The sequence below is a fragment of the Phyllobates terribilis genome, unplaced genomic scaffold, assembly GCF_046119375.1.
Source record: "Phyllobates terribilis strain yellow unplaced genomic scaffold, ASM4611937v1 Scaffold_1__5_contigs__length_1240528914, whole genome shotgun sequence".
NCBI classification, from domain to species: Eukaryota; Metazoa; Chordata; class Amphibia; order Anura; family Dendrobatidae; genus Phyllobates; species Phyllobates terribilis.
Genome location: NW_027362761.1, coordinates 629,022,801 through 629,041,991, shown reverse-complemented (window position 1 = coordinate 629,041,991; position 19,191 = coordinate 629,022,801).

Below are 19,191 nucleotides of genomic sequence, written 5' to 3'. Positions count from 1 at the left end.
TGACGTGCATGAGGTGAGCTGAGTTCATTGGACATAACCTCGGCTCATCTGGATGCCGTCACAGCCAGACACTGCAGAGCGCAAGCATGCGTACTCTTCTCAGTGTCTGCGGGATGACAGGCTGGATGGCAGCTTTCTGCTGCGGTCCAGCCTGTCATCTCGATGTAGCAGAGCTGAAGCTGTCGTGGGAACCATGGAAAGGTAAGGATGATGTTGCTTTATTATTTTTCTTTTATTGCAGGAGATCATTGACTTCAGCTGGAATGGGCGTGATGGTAAGTATGGTTTAATTTAGAACAATAAAGAATTGTGTGTTTATTTCAATTAAAGGACTTTTTTCTGAGTGTTGTGTTTTTTTTAAATACTTTACTAGAAATTCATGGCGGTCATGTCTAATAATGGCGTGACCCCATGAATTTCGGGCTTAGGGCCAGCTGATAATGCCAAGCTGGCCCTAAACCCTTTATTACCCAGTGAGCCACCGCACCAGGGCCCTGGATGAGTTGGGTACAGCGCCAGAAGATGGCGCTTCTATGAACGTGCCATTTTCCGGGGTGACTGTGAACTACAATTTGCTGCGGGGGGGGGGGGGGGCAGAAAGCTTGGGCCTCCCTGCTCTGCGGATACCAGCCCCCAGCTGCCTAGTTGTACCTGGCTGAGCACAAATATAGTGCGAAGCCCCACGTCAATTTTTTTTTAAAATTATTTCGTGAATTTCCTGAAATAATTTTTTAAAAATTGACATGGGGCTTCGCACTATATTTGTGTCCAGCCAGGTACAGCAGGCAGGAAGGGGCAGCCCCCAACCACCAGCTGCCTATTTTTACCTGGCCGGACACAACAATATAGGGAAGCCCTTTTTTTCTTAATTGTTTCATGAATTTCATGAAATAATTAAAAAAAAAATACGTGGGGCTTCGCGCTATTTTTGTGTCCAGCCAGGTACAACTAGGCAGCTGGGGGCTGGAATCTGCAGTGCAGGGAGGCCCAAGCTTTCTGCCCCCCCCCCACCCCCGCTGCAAATTGCAGTCCGCAGCCACCCCGGAAAATGGCGCGTTCATAGAAGCGTCATCTTCTGGCGCTGTACCCAACTCATCCAGGGCCCTGGTGCGGTGGCTCACTGGGTAATAAAGGGGTTAGGGCCAGCTTGGTATTATCAGCTGGCCCTAAGCCCGAAATTCATGGGGTCACGCCAATATTAGACATGACCGCCATGAATTTCTAGTAAAGTATTTCAAAAAACACAACACCCAGAATAAAGTCCTTTAATTGAAATAAACACACAATTCTTTATTGTTCTAAATTAAACCATACTTACCATCACGCCCATTCCAGCTGAAGCCAACGATCTCCTGCAATAAAAGTAAAATAATAAAGCAACATCATCCTTACCTTTCCATGGTTCCCAGGACAGCTTCAGCTCTGCTACATTCACATGACAGGCTGGATCGCAGCCAAAAGCTGCCATCCAGCTTGCCATGACGCAGACACTGAGAAGCGCAGGCATGCTTGCGCTCCTCAGTGTCTGGCTGTAACGGCACAAAGATGAGCCGAGGTCATGTCCAATGAACTCAGCTCACCTCATGCACGTCACTGACAGCGTGGGAAAATTCTCCTGCACTCAGCGCTTCAGCGTGAGAATTCTCCCACGCTGCATGAGGTGAGCTGAGTTCATTGGACATGCACGTCACTGACAGCGTGGGAAATTTCTCACTCTGAAGCGCTGAGTACAGTAGAATTTTCCCACGCTGTCAGTGACGTGCATGAGGTGAGCTCATGTCCAATGAACTCAGCTCATCTCATGCACGTCACTGATAGCGTGGGAAAATTCTCCTGCACTCAGCGCGTCAGCAGGAGAATTCTCCCACGCTGTCAGTGACGTGCATGAGATGAGCTGAGTTCATTGAACATGAACTCGGCTCATCTGGATGCCGTCACAGCCAGACACTGAGGAGCGCAAGCATGCCTGCGCTTCTCAGTGTCTGCTGCATGGCAAGCTGGATGGCAGCTTTCTGCAGCGATCCAGCCTGTCATGTGAATGTAGCAGAGCTGAAGCTGTCGTGGGAACCATGGAAAGGTAAGGATGATGTTGCTTTATTATTTTACTTTTATTGCAGGAGATCGTTGGCTTCAGTCGGAATGGGCGTGATGGTAAGTATGGTTTAATTTAGAACAATAAAGAATTGTGTCTTTATTTCAATTAAAGGACTTTATTCTGGGTGTTTATGTTTTTTTTTTAACTTTGACTATGCTCCATTACTAACCTGGGCTTGATGTCAGCTGGCATTATAAGCTGACATCAACCCCAGCCCTATTACCCCACTGCCACCGCTACAGGGCAGTGGGAAGAGCGAGGCTAAGTGCCAGAATTGGCGCATTCTATTTATGCGCCATTTCTGAGGCGGCTGACGGCTGGTGTTTCTAGCCTGGGAGGGGGCCAATATTCATGGCACCCTTCCTGAGCTATTAATATCAGCCCCCAGCTGTCTGCCTAGCCTTTGCTAGCTATTAAAAAAGGGGGGACCCCACGTCATTTTTTTGGGGGGTCCCCCATTTTAATGAGACATGACCGGGAGTGACCCGTGAAGCGACCTATGAGCCCATTCCAATAAAATGAAGGTAAACTATTTCATCAACTGTTGTGTTCAAACTTTTTATTGGTACTGTACATGAGCATCCCTTTATAGTGAACCCCTTCAGTGCTGTTACTTTTTCTTCTCTTTGTAATTTATTACTCAAGAAGCTGTCCTCTTTTCTCATATATCCTGAAGTTCTAAATCTTGAAGGGGTTGTCCGGTCAAAATGGATAAGTCTGCAGTCACACTGTGTGACTGCAGACTCATGAATCCCCCTAGCACAGGCACTTTGCGCTATGGGGATTTGCCGATATGAGACCCGGGACCGGAGGCTATGTATGGTTTCATGTATGTGTATGTGAATGGTTAAAGTGGATCTGTCTCCAGATTTCACAATCCTTCCTCTTCTGCTACTGGTGACATCTCTCACTGCTAAGTGCAAACAGATGCTGGTACGGAAAGTATTCAGACCCCTTTAAATTTGTCACTCTTTTTTTCATTGTAGCCATTTGGTAAATTCTAAAATGTTCATTTTTTTTCTCATTAAAGTACACTCTGCACCCCATCTTGACTGAAAAAAAAACAGAAATGTAGACATTTTTGCAAATTTATTAAAAAATAATATCTGAAATATCATATGGTCATAAGTATTCAGACCCTTTGCTCAGACACTCATATTTAAGTCACATGCTGTCCATTTCCTTGTGATCCTCCTTGAGATGGTTCTACTCCTTCATTGGAGTCCAACTGCGTTTAATTAAACTGATAGGACTTGATTTGAAAAGGCACACACCTGTCTGTATAAGACCTCACAGCTCACAGTGCATGTCAGACCAAATGAGAATCATGAGCTCAAAGGAACTGCCCAAGGAGCTCAGAGACAGAATTGTGGCAAGACACAGATCTGGCTAAGGTTGCAAATGAATTTCTGCATTACCCAAGGTTCCTAAAAGCAAAGTGGCCTCCATAATCTTTAAATGGAAGAAGTTTGGGACCACCAGAAGTCTTCCTAGACCTGGCCGTCCAGCCAAACAGAGCAATCATGGGAGAAGAGCCTTGGTGAGAAAGGTAAAGAAGAACCCCAAGATCACTGTGGCTGAGCTCCAGAGATGCAGTAGGGAGATGGGAGAAAGTTCCACAAAGTCAACTATCACTGTAGCCCTCCACCAGTTGGGCCTTTATGGCAGAATGGCCCGATGGAAGCCTCTCCTCAGTGCAAGAAATATGAAAGCCTGCATAAAGTTTGCTGAAAAACACATCAAGGACTCCAGACTATGAGAAATAAGATTCTCTGGACCGATGAGATGAAGATAGAACTTTTTGGTGATAATTCTAAGCGGTATGTGTGGAGAAAACCAGGCACTGCTCATCACCTGCCCAATACAATCCCAACAGTGAAACATGGTGGTGGCAGCATCATGCTATGGGGGTCTTTTTCAGCTGCAGGGACATGACGACTGGTTGCAATTGAAGGAAACATGAATGTGGCCAAGTACAGAGATATCCTGGATGAATACCTCTACCAGAGTGCTTTGGACCTCAGACTTGGCCGAAGGTTCACCTTCGAACAAGACAATGACCCTAAGCACACAGCTATAATGACAAAGGCGTGGCTTCAGAACAACTCTGTGACCATTCTTGACTGGTCCAGCCAGAGCTCTGGCCTAAACCCAATTGAGCATCTCTGGAGAGACCTGAAAATGGCTGTCTACTAACGTTCACCATCCAACCTGACAGAACTGGAGAAAGGAAGAATGGCAGAGGATCCCCAAATCCAGGTGTGAAAAAATTGTTGCATCATTCCCAAGAAGACTCATGACTGTACTAGCTCAAAAGAGTGCTTCTACTCAATACCGAGCAAAGGGGCTGAATAGTTATGACCATGTGATATTTCAGTTTTTCTTGTTTAATAAATTTGCAAAAATTTCTACATTTCTGTTTTTTTTTTCAGTCAAGATGGAATGCAGAGTGCACTTTAATGAGAAAAAAATGAACTTTTTAGAATTTACCAAATGGCTGCAATGAAACAAAGAGTGAAAAATTTAAAGGGGTCTGAATACTTTCCGTACCTACTGTATATTGTCCTCTATTTGGTTCTTCCTGAACCTTGGTATTTGGTGATTCTTCCTATGGTCAGAATGCACCTAGGTCTTTCTAGGGTCTCAACTGATGTAATATTACTTTTTCTTTCCTTAAAGGGAACCTGTGACATGAAAGAAGCTATTTTTCTGCATATATGGGGTTAATCTGCAGATTAATAGCGTTCTGAACCTGCCCAGCACTTAGACCCCTACTGTCATGAGGTAATGATCTTTATTCCTCCTTTTAGCATTCTGGTTTCAGTCACGGGCGGCGCCGGCGCGGGTTCAGTCACCGTTCTCTGTATAGAGTGCGGTGGCTGTAACCTCGTCCCCGCCAGTGATTGACAGCCGGCCCTACTGCTGAGCTGCTGTAAGTCAGTGCAGGGGAGTGTTTGCAGCCACTTCTCACTATACACAGAGCGGTGACTGAATCCAATGGATGCCGGGAGAAATAAAGTTCAGAGCAGGGTTAATCTGGAGATTATCCCCATATCTGCAGTCTGATTGTGTTTTTTTCAGGTGACAGGTTCCCTTTAAGGAAAGAACCATTTTTTATTGTAGTTAATAATTCTTACATGCATGTAGTAATGTCTTTTTTTTTCTTAAATCTGCAGTGCAAGTGGGCCTAGCGGACAACTCTACGAGCATTCAGAAGGTATAATGAAATCTATGACTTTATATTTTATTGATTCCAAACTTTTTATAGGTTTTATAAAATGTACATATAAATAATAGCTTGACACCGGCAACAAAATCTAAAAGGGAATTTGTCGGCAGGTTTTACTTCTCATCTGAGAGGAGCGTAATGTAGACAAATAGAAGCTGAATCTATCAATGTATCACTTAGATTACTGGGTGCAGCAGTTCAGACCCAATCAGAGCTTTTAGATTTAGAATGAAGCAGAGCTGAGAAAGCTGTCCCCACCCACACCAGGCTCTCCATGTACAAAGTCCATAGACGGTGTGCTGCTTATCACAGCAGGGGGCGTTGCTGGACTAGTGTTGTCCGGCAATGTTAATCTCTTCTTGATAAATCCTTGACAATTACTAAGCAACACCGCACGCACTTTGACAAGTGACACATCTCTGAATTCTGTGTTTCAGCCGCTATCTCCTGCTGTCCTCAGATTACATAGCAAAAACCTGCTGACAGATTCCCTTTAACCCCTTTACAACCCAAGGTGGTTTGCACGTTAATGACCAGGCCAATTTTTACAATTCTGACCACTGTCACTTTATGAGGTAATTACTCTGGAACGCTTCAACGGATCTCCCTGATTCTGAGATTGTTTTTTTGTGACATATTGTACTTCATGATTGTGGTAAAATTTCTTCGATATCACTTGCGTTTATTTGCGAAAAAAATGGAAATTTGGCGAAAATTTTGAAAATTTTGCAATAAATAACATTTCCCACATGTCTACTTTACATCAGCACAATTTTGGAACCAACATTTTTTTTTTGTTAGGGAGCTATAAGGGTTAAAAGTTGACCAGCGATTTCTCATTTTTACAACAAAATTTACAAAAACAATTTTTTTAGGGACCACATCACATTTGAAGTCACTTTGAGGGGTCTATATGACATAAAATACCCAAAAGTGACACCATTCTAAAAACTGCACCCCTCAAAGTGCTCAAAACCACATTCAAGAACTTTATTAACCCTTCAGGTGCTTCACACCAATTAATTGAACGTGAAAGGAATAAATGGACATTTAACTTTTTTTCACTAACATTTTATTTTAGACCCCAATTTTTGTATTTTCACAAGGGTACCAGGAGAAATTGCACCCCATAAGTTGTTGTGCAATTTCTCCTAAGTATGCAGATACCCCATGTGTTGGAGAAAACTACTGTTTGGGCGCATGTCAGGGCTCGGAAGGGAAGGAGTGACGCTTTTGAACGCAGACTTTGATGGAATGGTCTGTGGGCGTGATGTCACGTTCTCAGAACCCCTGATGTGCCTAAACAGTGGAAATGCCCAACAAGTGCCCCCTTTTTGGTAGTGGTAGTTGATTTTTGAATTTTATAATGTAGTTGTTAGGAGGGCGGTTGCAGACAACTTTATTAAAATGGAACGCAACCGACCTCGGGGTCCGCGATGCAGCCTGGAGGACTGCTGCCGAACACTTTCCGGGTGGAAAGGTACGCAACCAACTTAAATGTTAAACCCTTCCGTGTTACCGCACACATGAACGGGTATAGCGGTTCGCTCTATCTCCGTTAACTGCACGGGAGAAGAGTGACCGGGATAGCACCTACTTAACTGAAGAACCACTCCGTGTTAATGCACACGGAGCTGGCTTCAGCGGTTCACACAATCTCCAAGACCTGCAGGGAGACGTGCGACTGGAGGGAAAGCAGTAGCCCTGTCTTCGATACAGGCGCTACGCTGTAGGGATTGGCGCTAGATGCGTGTATGACTACGCGACGGGTACACGTGCCTCCAGCCGGCGTGCCACCTGACAGAAGGTTACTACTCCACGTGGCTGACAGGCGATAGCCGTGGACAGGGTGTCTGCAGGCTGCTCGAGGTATTAGGAGACTCCTTTGGCTGAGCCAGGCTGCTAGACGTAGCTACCTGCCTAAGCAAATCTAAGCCTGCCTGAGTGACCTACGCTAATTAGCCAAGCTAACTCTGGCATCGGCAGGTCACGGAGAGAGCAGCTAGAGAGCACGTGGAATACACTCGTCCACACAAACAACACTTGCAAAATGATCTGAGCGCTGCGCCATGTTTGTGGGGGGGCCTTTTAAAGACTAAGCCCTTACCCACGCGCCATTGGTGATGTTACCCGTGGACCAATCAGTCGGTGGCAGGTCACCGGGTCAGGTGAGTGCCAACCCACCAATCATGATCCGCCAGGTCACGGACATGCTCAGTTCGGCAAATCCTGGACTTAGATTCCACAAGCCCTGTCTCCTTCTGCAACCTATGCTTAACATTGCTAGGCACAACTACCTGGGAGATAAACAGTGCTCGCGGACCAGCTAGGCGTTGGGGCTGACGGTGATTCTGAGCAGCATCAGCCCTGGCTGGACTGAAATGGGAGACCATAGAAGGTCCTGGACCCATTTCGAATCCAGCACCAGACCGACACCTAACAGTAGTGTTATACATCAGTTGTGTAGGACAACCTGATGAACACTACACAACTGATGTATGACAACCTGACGAACACTACGTCAGTTGTGTAGTGTTTGTCAGGTTCTCATACGTCAGAAATTAATTTAATAGTCCATCGAAGTATGGTACCTTTTGAAGCAGTCTTTCATACACAGGCCAGGTTTGTCAGGGCAGTTGTCACATTGATAAATGGTGTCCTTGCGTATTCCACTTTTATAACACACTCGGCTCCTCTTTTGTGACTTTCCTTTTTTTCCGCTGTGAGGGATCTGCCCTGGGAAATGCTGGCCTGGTACAATTCTCAGTCCTTCAATTCCGGAACTACTAGGGCCTGCTCTGTCACCGCTGCCAAATATCAGGGCCTTGATAACAGTCTCCTGGAAGTGAAGGTACGACGTAGAAGTCTGGCCTGCACATTGTGACAGAAGGAAAGCGTTGTGCATTGCCATCTGTACAATGTGCACTGCCAGCTTCTTATACCATACCTTGGCCTTTCTGAAAGATCAACTCCCCCCATGTACTTGTACCCCACTACACAGTCTGGTTTGGCGACCTGTGTAGTGGAACCTCTTACAGAGCTGAGGGTGCTGCCATCACCATGTATGGTGGTCAACAAAAGGACATCCCTCTTGTCCTTGTACTTGACCAACAGCAGGTGGTCGCTACATTGGGCTCTGCTCTCACCCCTTCTGAGCAGCTGCCCAATTAGCGTCTTTGGGAGGCCTTTCTAATTTTTGCGGACAGTACCGCAGGCTGCAGTACGTCGCGCAGAGAGGGACTTGAAGAGCGGGATACTTGTATAAAAGTTATCCACAAAGAGGTGATAACCTTTATCCAGCAGTGGGTGCACCAAGTCCTACACAATTTTCCCACTCACTCCCAGAACGGGGAGGCATTCAGGGGGTTCAATCTGGGAGTCCTTCCCTTCATAAACTCTAAACTTGTGAGTGTACCCTGAGGTACTCTGAAAAAGTTTATACAGCTTGATCCCGTACCTGGACCTCTTACTGGGCAGGTACTGCCGGAATCCAAGCCGCCTTTTAAAAGAGATTAAGGACTCATCCACGCAGATGTCCCTTTGGGGCACGTCCACTTCAGCAAACTTGTTGTTGAAGTGTTCGATGACCGGCCGAACTTTGAAAAGACGATCAAAGTTCGGGTCATCGCGTGCAGGACACCTTGCATTATCTTGGTAATGCAAGAACTTGTGGATGGCCTGAAAGCGTCTCCAGATCATGGCCATTCGGAACACTGGAGTGTTATACAAAACGTCAACACTCCAGTATTGCCGAAGTTCGGGCTTGTTCAGGATCCCCATAAGAAGGACCAGGCCCCAAAACTTCATCATTTCTACTGTGTCTACAGGAGACCAGTTAGAAAATGATGAAGAGGGGTTTTGTTCCAAAAATTGATGAGCGTATAAATTAGTTTGGCCCACCATGAGGTTTACAAAATCCTCAGAGAAAAAGACTTTGAAAAAGTCTATTTCTGTGAGGCCGGTGGTGTCAAACTTGATTCCTGATTCCGCCACAAAATCAGTAATCAGTGGTGCATCATTTTCGGGGGGCGAGGTCCATATGGGATCAGTAGTGGGGAGCGCTGGATCATTGTCTCTCCTGCGGCGATGGCGGGGCAGTCCAGCAGAACCGGAGGAAGAAGAGGAAGACGAGTCGGAAAATTAAATAAATGTGGGATCCTCGCCCTCGCTGTCAGTGTCAGTGGCAAGAATAGCGTATGCCTCCTCCGCTGAATAGCGAGTTTGGGATGAGCGGGACATTGTTTTTTATGTATGTGGTGCGTGTGTGTTCATACTTTATTTAGAGTGTGTGTGTGTCAATACTTTGTTTAGAGTGTGTGGAAAAAGGAAATTCTGTATGTGGTGCAAACAGCAACGATGTCACCGATCAATACTCGGCGGCTGCTGGATGTGCGCACGGATGTGTGGGGAGTGGGAAGAGGGAAATTGGGGTGGTTGAGGGGAGATCAGAGATGACTTACCAAAGTCCTCTCTGTTCTTCTTTCAGGATCAGGAGCCTGGACCGGGAGCCCGGCGCTGGTGACCAGGAGCCCGGCGCAGGAGACTGGGAGCCCGGAGCAGGAAACTGGGAGCCCGGAGCAGGAGACCGGCGCTGGTGACCGGGAGCCCAGAGCAGGAGACCGGGAGCCCGGAGCAGGAGACCGGGAGCCCGGAGCAGGAGACCGGTACTGGAGCTGGAGAACAGAACCAAGAGAATTAACAGGGACACTGGGGTGAGGGAGATTGGGGTGGGAAGGGGGGTAAAAAGATGGGGGAGTGGGGAGAGGGGGATTGGGGTGGATGAGGGGAGATCAGAGATGGACTTACCAAGGGGTCAACAGGATCAGCAGCAGGACCGGAACAGGAGACGGAGCCCGGAGCAGGAGACCGGAGCTGGTGACCGGGAGCCCGGTGCCGGAGCCTGGCGCTGGTGACCGGGAGCGGAGCTGGAGACTCGGACCGGAGCTGGAGACCGCTGCAGGACGCAGAAAAAAGAATGGTGGTAAGGGGGGGTAAAAAGAGGGGGGAGGGGGGATTGGGGTGGATGAGGGGAGAACAGACTTACCAAAGTCTTCTCTGCAGGATCAGCAGCAGGATCAGCAGCAGGCTCTGGAGCAGGATACCCAGGACGCTGGAGCAGAAGATCCAGGAGCAGCAGCAGCGACTGGAACAGGAGAGAAGATGGTCTTGTGGTGTCACAGAATATTCTGTGGCACTACAAGGCTCAGCACACACACATCAGATGTGACCGCTCTGTAGAAATCCTCACCAAGTGTGAGGGTCTGCAGGGCGGTCACAGGGTGATGATGGGGTGGTGACAGGTGGAGGTAGTCAGATAATCTGATTGGAGCAATCAATGTCATCAATGATTGCTCCAATCAGAGTTCCTGAATACAGGTGACCGGGCGGTCACAGGGAGGTGTCACCTCTCTGTGACCCCCTGTGGTGCATGCTTTGCCCTAGCCATCTGATTGGTGACATTGATTGCACCAATCAGACATGGCTGTAGCAGAGCACGCACCACAGGGGGTCACAGAGAGGTGACACCTCCCTATGACAGCCCGGTCATCTGTATTCAGGAACTCTGATTGGAGCGATCGATGTCATCATCGATCGCTCCAATCACAGCAGTCTGGGGACTTTGATTACATTACAGGGGGTCATGGGGCAGTGACAGGCAGGTCACAAGCCGGTCACCGCCCCATGTCCGTCCTGTTGTCGCGCTACGATCGGTGCGATCGATGTGATCGGCGATCGCACCGATCATAGCAGTCTGGGGCCAGGGCTGGGGTGTCCTAGCAATAGCCTAGGATCGGTGCTCTTTGATCTGCAGCCTAGGATCGGTGCTCCTCTGTTTCCGGCAATCACATTGCCGGAAACAGTGAGTAATGCTGTAAAGAGGTGTAAAGGGGTTAACAGAGCATGGATCGGGGGTCGGCAATTAGTTTTCTCAAGGGCTCACATGAAATACTGTGACTGTAGTGCAGGGCTAAACCAACACACTGAATTTAAGAATATTAGTGGAAATATTAAGCAAAGTTATATTAATTTATACTGCTTACTATTGATGAGAATTAAGTATGTTGATCCACTGCCACTATTAGGCAATGTGCCCACAATGCAGAAACGCTCCGGATTTTTCCTGAGCTTTTCTGCATCTCCCTGGCAGAAAAAACTCATGCAGATTTTACATGCGTATTTTCAGCCCGGGACAAGCGTTTGTCACGCGTTTAGCACATGCGATTTCCCATGCGGGTTGTCAAGCGTTTTCTAAAAGATTTTGGCTTGGAAAAGTGCTTGACAACTTGGTCACACTATATAAATCCATGCAACCGTGTGACCAAGTTAGTTAAAAAAAAGAATAAAAATGGTAAAAACTCTAAAAAAATCCATTATACTCACCTTCCGATGGCCCACGGTCTCCTTCTCCGGTCTCCCTGGTGGCCCGTGGTGGTGTAAAAGGACCTTCCATGATGTAATTTAGTCAGGTGACAGGTCACATGACCGCTGACGTTGACGAGCCACCGGGGAGCCAAGACACACCGGAGAGAAGACCGCAGGCCATCAGAAGGTGAGTATAATGTTTTTTTTTATTTTAATTTTTTTTTTACAGGTACTATGGTACCCGGGTCTGGATGAGAGTCTCCTCTTCTGCATCCGCACATTGAATTGCTTAATTTCCGCATGTGTACATGTAGTCATGCAGATATTATGCGATTCAATGCAAGTCAATGGCGGCAAAAACGCTGCGCTTACGCAAAATAGTTAGTAGTGCTGCGCTTTTTTCTGTAATAATAATCCGCAGCGGATATTTCCGCAGCATGTGCACAGCACATGTGGATTATCATTGGGGAACATTGCAGACCTCCTACCAAGCGTTTTTTAAGCGTAATTGCCGCTGCAGAAACGCTTAAAAAACGCATAGTGGGCACACAGCCCACTAGAGCTTATTTTATTGTGTTCTTACTAGGAGCAGCCAATCAAAACCATATGATTTATGAATTATTATAACGTCTCATGCAGGGGCGGGCACTGAGACCAAAGGGTCCCTGTGCAAGAATTGTGTATGGCCCCCCCTTCTTAAAGGGGACTTTCATTTTAATTATTTTTGTGCTCATCGGCTTGCGCTAGGGAAAAAAAATAATAAAATCAGAGTTACTCATTTTCACCTAGTCTAAAAATAATAAAATCAGAGTTACTCATTTTCACCTAGTCTAAAAATAATAAAATCAGAGTTACTCATTCTCACCTAGTCAAAAAATAATAAAATCAGAGTTACTCATATTCACGTAGTCTAAAAATAATAAAATCAGTTACTCATTTTCACCTAGTCTAAAAATAATAAAATCAGACTTACTCATTTTCACCTAGTCTAAAAATAATAAAATCAGAGTTACTCATTTTCACCTAGTCTAAAAATAATAAAATCAGAGTTACTCATTTTCACCTAGTCTAAAAATAATAAAATCAGAGTTACTCATTTTCACCTAGTCTAAAAATAATAAAATCAGAGTTACTCATTCTCACCTAGTCTAAAAATAATAAAATCAGAGTTACTCATTTTCACCTAGTCTAAAAATAATAAAATCAGAGTTACTCATTCTCACCTAGTCTAAAAATAATAAAATCAGAGTTACTCATTTTCACCTAGTCTAAAAATAATAAAATCAGAGTTACTCATTTTCACCTAGTCTAAAAATAATAAAATCAGAGTTACTCATTCTCACCTAGTCTAAAAATAATAAAATCAGAGTTACTCATTTTCACCTAGTCTAAAAATAATAAAATCAGAGTTACTCATATTCAAGTAGTCTAAAAATAATAAAATCAGAGTTACTCATTTTCACCTAGTCTAAAAATAATAAAATCAGTTACTCATTTTCACCTAGTCTAAAAATAATAAATCAGTTACTCATTTTCACCTAGTCTAAAAATAATAAAATCAGAGTTACTCATTTTCACCTAGTCTAAAAATAATAAAATCAGAGTTACTCATTTTCACCTAGTCTAAAAATAATAAAATCAGAGTTACTCATTTTCACCTAGTCTAAAAATAATAAAATCAGAGTTACTCATTTTCACCTAGTCTAAAAATAATAAAATCAGAGTTACTGATTTTCACCTAGTCTAAAAATAATAAAATCAGAGTTACTCATTTTCACCTAGTCTAAAAATAATAAAATCAGAGTTACTCACTTTCACCTAGTCTAAAAATAATAAAATCAGAGTTACTCATTTTCACCTAGTCTAAAAATAATAAAATCAGAGTTACTCATTTTCACCTAGTCTAAAAATAATAAAATCAGAGTTACTCATTTTCACGTAGTCTAAAAATAATAAAATCAGAGTTACTCATATTCACGTAGTCTAAAAATAATAAAATCAGAGTTACTCATTTTCACCTAGTCTAAAAATAATAAAATCAGTTACTCATTTTCACCTAGTCTAAAAATAATAAATCAGAGTTACTCATTTTCACCTAGTCTAAAAATAATAAAATCAGAGTTACTCATTTTCATCTAGTCTAAAAATAATAAAATCAGAGTTACTCATTTTCACCTAGTCTAAAAATAATAAAATCAGAGTTACTCACTTTCACCTGGTCTAAAAATAATAAAATCAGAGTTACTCATTTTCACCTAGTCTAAAAATAATAAAATCAGAGTTACTCATTTTCACCTAGTCTAAAAATAATAAAATCAGTTACTCATTTTCACCTAGTCTAAAAATAATAAATCAGAGTTACTCATTTTCACCTAGTCTAAAAATAATAAAATCAGAGTTACTCATTTTCACCTAGTCTAAAAATAATAAAATCAGAGTTACTCATTTTCACCTAGTCTAAAAATAATAAAATCAGAGTTACTCATTTTCACCTAGTCTAAAAATAATAAAATCAGAGTTACTCATTTTCACCTAGTCTAAAAATAATAAAATCAGAGTTACTCATTTTCACCTAGTCTAAAAATAATAAAATCAGAGTTACTCATTTTCACCTAGTCTAAAAATAATAAAATCAGAGTTACTCATTTTCACCTAGTCTAAAAATAATAAAATCAGAGTTACTCATTTTCACCTAGTCTAAAAATAATAAAATCAGAGTTACTCATTTTCACCTAGTCTAAAAATAATAAAATCAGAGTTACTCATTTTCACCTAGTCTAAAAATAATAAAATCAGAGTTACTCATTTTCACCTAGTCTAAAAATAATAAAATCAGAGTTACTCATTTTCACCTAGTCTAAAAATAATAAAATCAGAGTTACTCATTTTCACCTAGTCTAAAAATAATAAAATCAGAGTTACTCATTTTCACCTAGTCTAAAAATAATAAAATCAGAGTTACTCATTTTCACCTAGTCTAAAAATAATAAAATCAGAGTTACTCATTTTCACCTAGTCTAAAAATAATAAAATCAGAGTTACTCATTTTCACCTAGTCTAAAAATAATAAAATCAGAGTTACTCATTTTCACCTAGTCTAAAAATAATAAAATCAGAGTTACTCATTTTCACCTGGTCTAAAAATAATAAAATCAGAGTTACTCATTTTCACCTAGTCTAAAAATAATAAAATCAGCGTTACTCATTTTCACCTAGTCTAAAAATAATAAAATCAGAGTTACTCATTTTCACCTAGTCTAAAAATAATAAAATCAGAGTTACTCATTTTCACCTAGTCTAAAAATAATAAAATCAGAGTTACTCATTTTCACCTAGTCTAAAAATAATAAAATCAGCGTTACTCACTTTCACCTGGTCTAAAAATAATAAAATCAGAGTTACTCATTTTCACCTAGTCTAAAAATAATAAAATCAGAGTTACTCATTTTCACCTAGTCTAAAAATAATAAAATCAGAGTTACTCATTTTCACCTAGTCTAAAAATAATAAAATCAGAGTTACTCATTTTCACCTAGTCTAAAAACAATAAAATCAGAGTTACTCATTTTCACCTAGTCTATTGATGTCTTTATGCTCCTGGCCTGTCCGTGTTTACAGGCTGCAGTGGTAATATCTCATGTGACCACTGTAGCCAATCATAGGGTCAGCAGCTTGTTCCATCTACCTTGGCATTACTGCTGAGCTCAGTCATTAAAAGAGTTTTCCTACAAACAAAAGTTAATTTTATAAATTGGCTGTGTCTGACCGTGTGCGGAACATGGTCTGATCATACCACAGCTCCTGGGCAGGGAAGGCTGCAAAAGACAATGCAGACATTCCAGCACGGGATCTCATAGGATTGATTCATTTTGTGAGGTAAAATATTTCACTGCCTGTGTTTAAACAATATTTTACCTCTCAAAATGAATCCTTTGTGATCCCCTGATGTAATGTCTGTATTGTCTTTGGCTTCCTCCTCCGCTCAGGAGCTGTGGTATTTTCCATACACGGTCAGACACAGACCATTTTTAAAATGAACTTTTGTTTCTGGGAAAACCCCTTTAAGCTCCAGCAGTCACGTGTTTTAGTCAGGACATCACGGCTGCAGCCTGAAAACAAAGACCAGGGCAGTAGCGGAAGAGGAATTGCTGACCCTGAGAGTATCCCTGATTTTATTGTTTTTCTCTAGGGCAAGCCTAAGGACAGTAAAAGAATTAAAACAGAAATTCACTTTAAGTAACATTATTTGATGCAATAAAAACATGTTAGGCACAAATCAAAAAATCACTTGTCATACAAGTAACATGAGTGCATCACACACCAGACACATCACACAAGCACAGCGCAGACTTGAGAGATGTCACACAAGCACAGCGCAGACTTGAGAGATGTCACACAAGCACAGCGCAGACTTGAGAGATGTCACACAAGCACAGCGCAGACTTGAGAGATGTCACACAAGCACAGCGCAGACTTGAGAGATGTCACACAAGCACAGCACAGACTTGAGAGATGTCACACAAGCACAGCGCAGACTTGAGAGATGTCACACAAGCACAGCGCAGACTTGAGAGATGTCACACAAGCACAGCCCAGACTTGAGAGATGTCACACAAGCACAGCACAGACTTGAGAGATGTCACACAAGCACAGCGTAGACTTGAGAGATGTCACACAAGCACAGCACAGACTTGAGAGATGTCACACAAGCACAGCGCAGACTTGAGAGATGTCACACAAGCACAGCGTAGACTTGAGAGATGTCACACAAGCAGAGCGCAGACTTGAGAGATGTCACACAAGCACAGCGCAGACTTGAGAGATGTCACACAAGCACAGCGCAGACTTGAGAGATGTCACACAAGCACAGCGCAGACTTGAGAGATGTCACACAAGCACAGCGCAGACTTGAGAGATGTCACACAAGCACAGCGTAGACTTGAGAGATGTCACACAAGCAGAGCGCAGACTTGAGAGATGTCACACAAGCACAGCGCAGACTTGAGAGATGTCACACAAGCACAGCGCAGACTTGAGAGATGTCACACAAGCACAGCGCAGACTTGAGAGATGTCACACAAGCACAGCGCAGACTTGAGAGATGTCACACAAGCACAGCGTAGACTTGAGAGATGTCACACAAGCTGAGCGCAGACTTGAGAGATGTCACACAAGCACAGCGCAGACTTGAGAGATGTCACACAAGCACAGCGTAGACTTGAGAGATGTCACACAAGCACAGTGCACAAATTACACAAGTAGATGTGCACATATCAGAAAGATCACAAGAATAAGCTGCACACATCTTACAAGTACTCCAACACGCATCACAGAAGTGCAGGACATACCGAGGAATTCTGAAGAGACAAGTTAGAATGGCTCTACATTCAGGTTCTAAAATGGTCGTTCTGGAGGAATAGAAAGAGATAGATGTTACTTTATGTCACCAACTTATTCGTTCCATGTGTAGAAGACTTGGTGCTGTCCTTAACAATCATAGAGGCCATACAAAATACTAGATGTAGTAGTTTTGGTGTAGGGTGCATCACTGAATTTGGGTAAAACTGAAGATTTTGTAATGAAAGTTATAATATTAACATTACTTTCATGCTATGGGTGAAAAAAATGTTCTGTGAAACTCCGTCTTGTTAGTATTTTGGAAACTGTTCTTGTGTTCAGTGAGGTATTAACTAAAATCCTACTTCTTGTAGTCACTTTATGCTGGGCACTGAAAAAAAAAAAGATATTTATACATACCACTCACCTACATGTTACATACATTGTTTTATCACCCTGACTAATCAGCACTTTTGAGCATAGGTATGTACTGCACATTACCATTTCATGTTTCTTAACCCTGTCTCATGGTAATCAGTATTAACCTTTCTGACAGCCCCATTTTTCATATCTGAAACGTCACTTTATTTGGTAATAACTTTGAAATGCTTCTGCTAGTCATTCTGATATTCTGATCTTCTTTTTGGAACAAATTGTACCTGTTGCAGCTGGTAAATTTTAAATTAATACGTTTTGTTGTTATTCATGAAAATATCCCAGATTTTCTAAAAATTTAGAAAAATGTGAAATTTTAAACTTAAAGCGGTTGTGCCACCATAAAGAATACAATTGACCAACCAGAAAAGGTGGAAATAAATCGTTTTGTAATTTATAGTGATTCAAAATTATGCTTCATTCAAAAGATACCAAGCTTTTATTTTTCAAATGCTGTTCTCTGGCGCCCCCTGGCGATATTCCATTACGTCCTGGTAGTGGGTGATCAGCTGGTCGAGTTTGCGCAGTTCCTGGCGTAAGAGCTCCCAACCGGCAGTCTGCACAATGTATTCTCTGTCACAAGGCCCCCTGCTGTAAGCACAACCTGTGTGTGATTCACCCCCTCCCCCTGTGCTCATAGCTCACAGCTGATCTCCGGGTGAGATACCCCCTCCCAATGCGCTCACAGCTCACCTCTGGGTCAGAAAACCCCCTCCTCCTCTGCTCATAGCTCACAGCTGATCTCCGGGTGAGATACCCCCTCCCAATGTGCTCACAGCTCACCTCTGGGTCAGAAAACCCCCTCCTCCTCTGCTCATAGCTCACAGCTGATCTCCGGGTGAGATACCCCCTCCCCCTGCACTCACAGCTGATCTCCGGGTGAGATACCCCCTCCCCCTGCACTCACAGCTGATCTCCGGGTGAGATACCCCCTCCATCTGCACTCACAGCTGATCTCCAGGTGAGATACCCCCTCCCCCTGCGCTCACAGCTGATCTCCGGGTGAGATACCCCCTCCCAATGTGCTCACAGCTCACCTCTGGGTCAGAAAACCCCCTCCTCCTCTGCTCATAGCTCTCAGTTGATCTCCGGGTGAGATACCCCCTCCCCCTGAGCTCATAGCTAATCTCCGGGTGAGATACCCCCTCCCCCTGCGCTCACTGCTGATCTCTAGGTGAGATACCCCCTCCACCTGCACTCACAGCTCATCTCCAAGTGAGATACCTCCCTCCCCCTGCGCTCACTGCTGATCTCTAGGTGAGACACCCTCCCCCTGCGCTCACTGCTGATCTCTAGGTGAGACACCCTCCCCCTGCGCTCACTGCTGATCTCTAGGTGAGATACCCCCTCCCCCTGCGCTCACTGCTGCTCTCTAGGTGAGATACCCCCTCCCCCTGCGCTCACTGCTGATCTCTAGGTGAGACACCCTCCCCCTGCGCTCACTGCTGATCTCTAGGTGAGACACCCTCCCCCTGCGCTCACTGCTGATCTCTAGGTGAGACACCCTCCCCCTGCGCTCACTGCTGATCTCTAGGTGAGACACCCTCCCCCTGCGCTCACTGCTGATCTCTAGGTGAGATACCCCCTCCCCCTGCGCTCACTGCTGCTCTCTAGGTGAGATACCCCCTCCCCCTGCGCTCACTGCTGATCTCTAGGTGAGATACCCCCTCCCCCTGCACTCACAGCTGATCTCTAGGTGAGATTCTCCCCCTGCACTCACAGCTCAACTCCG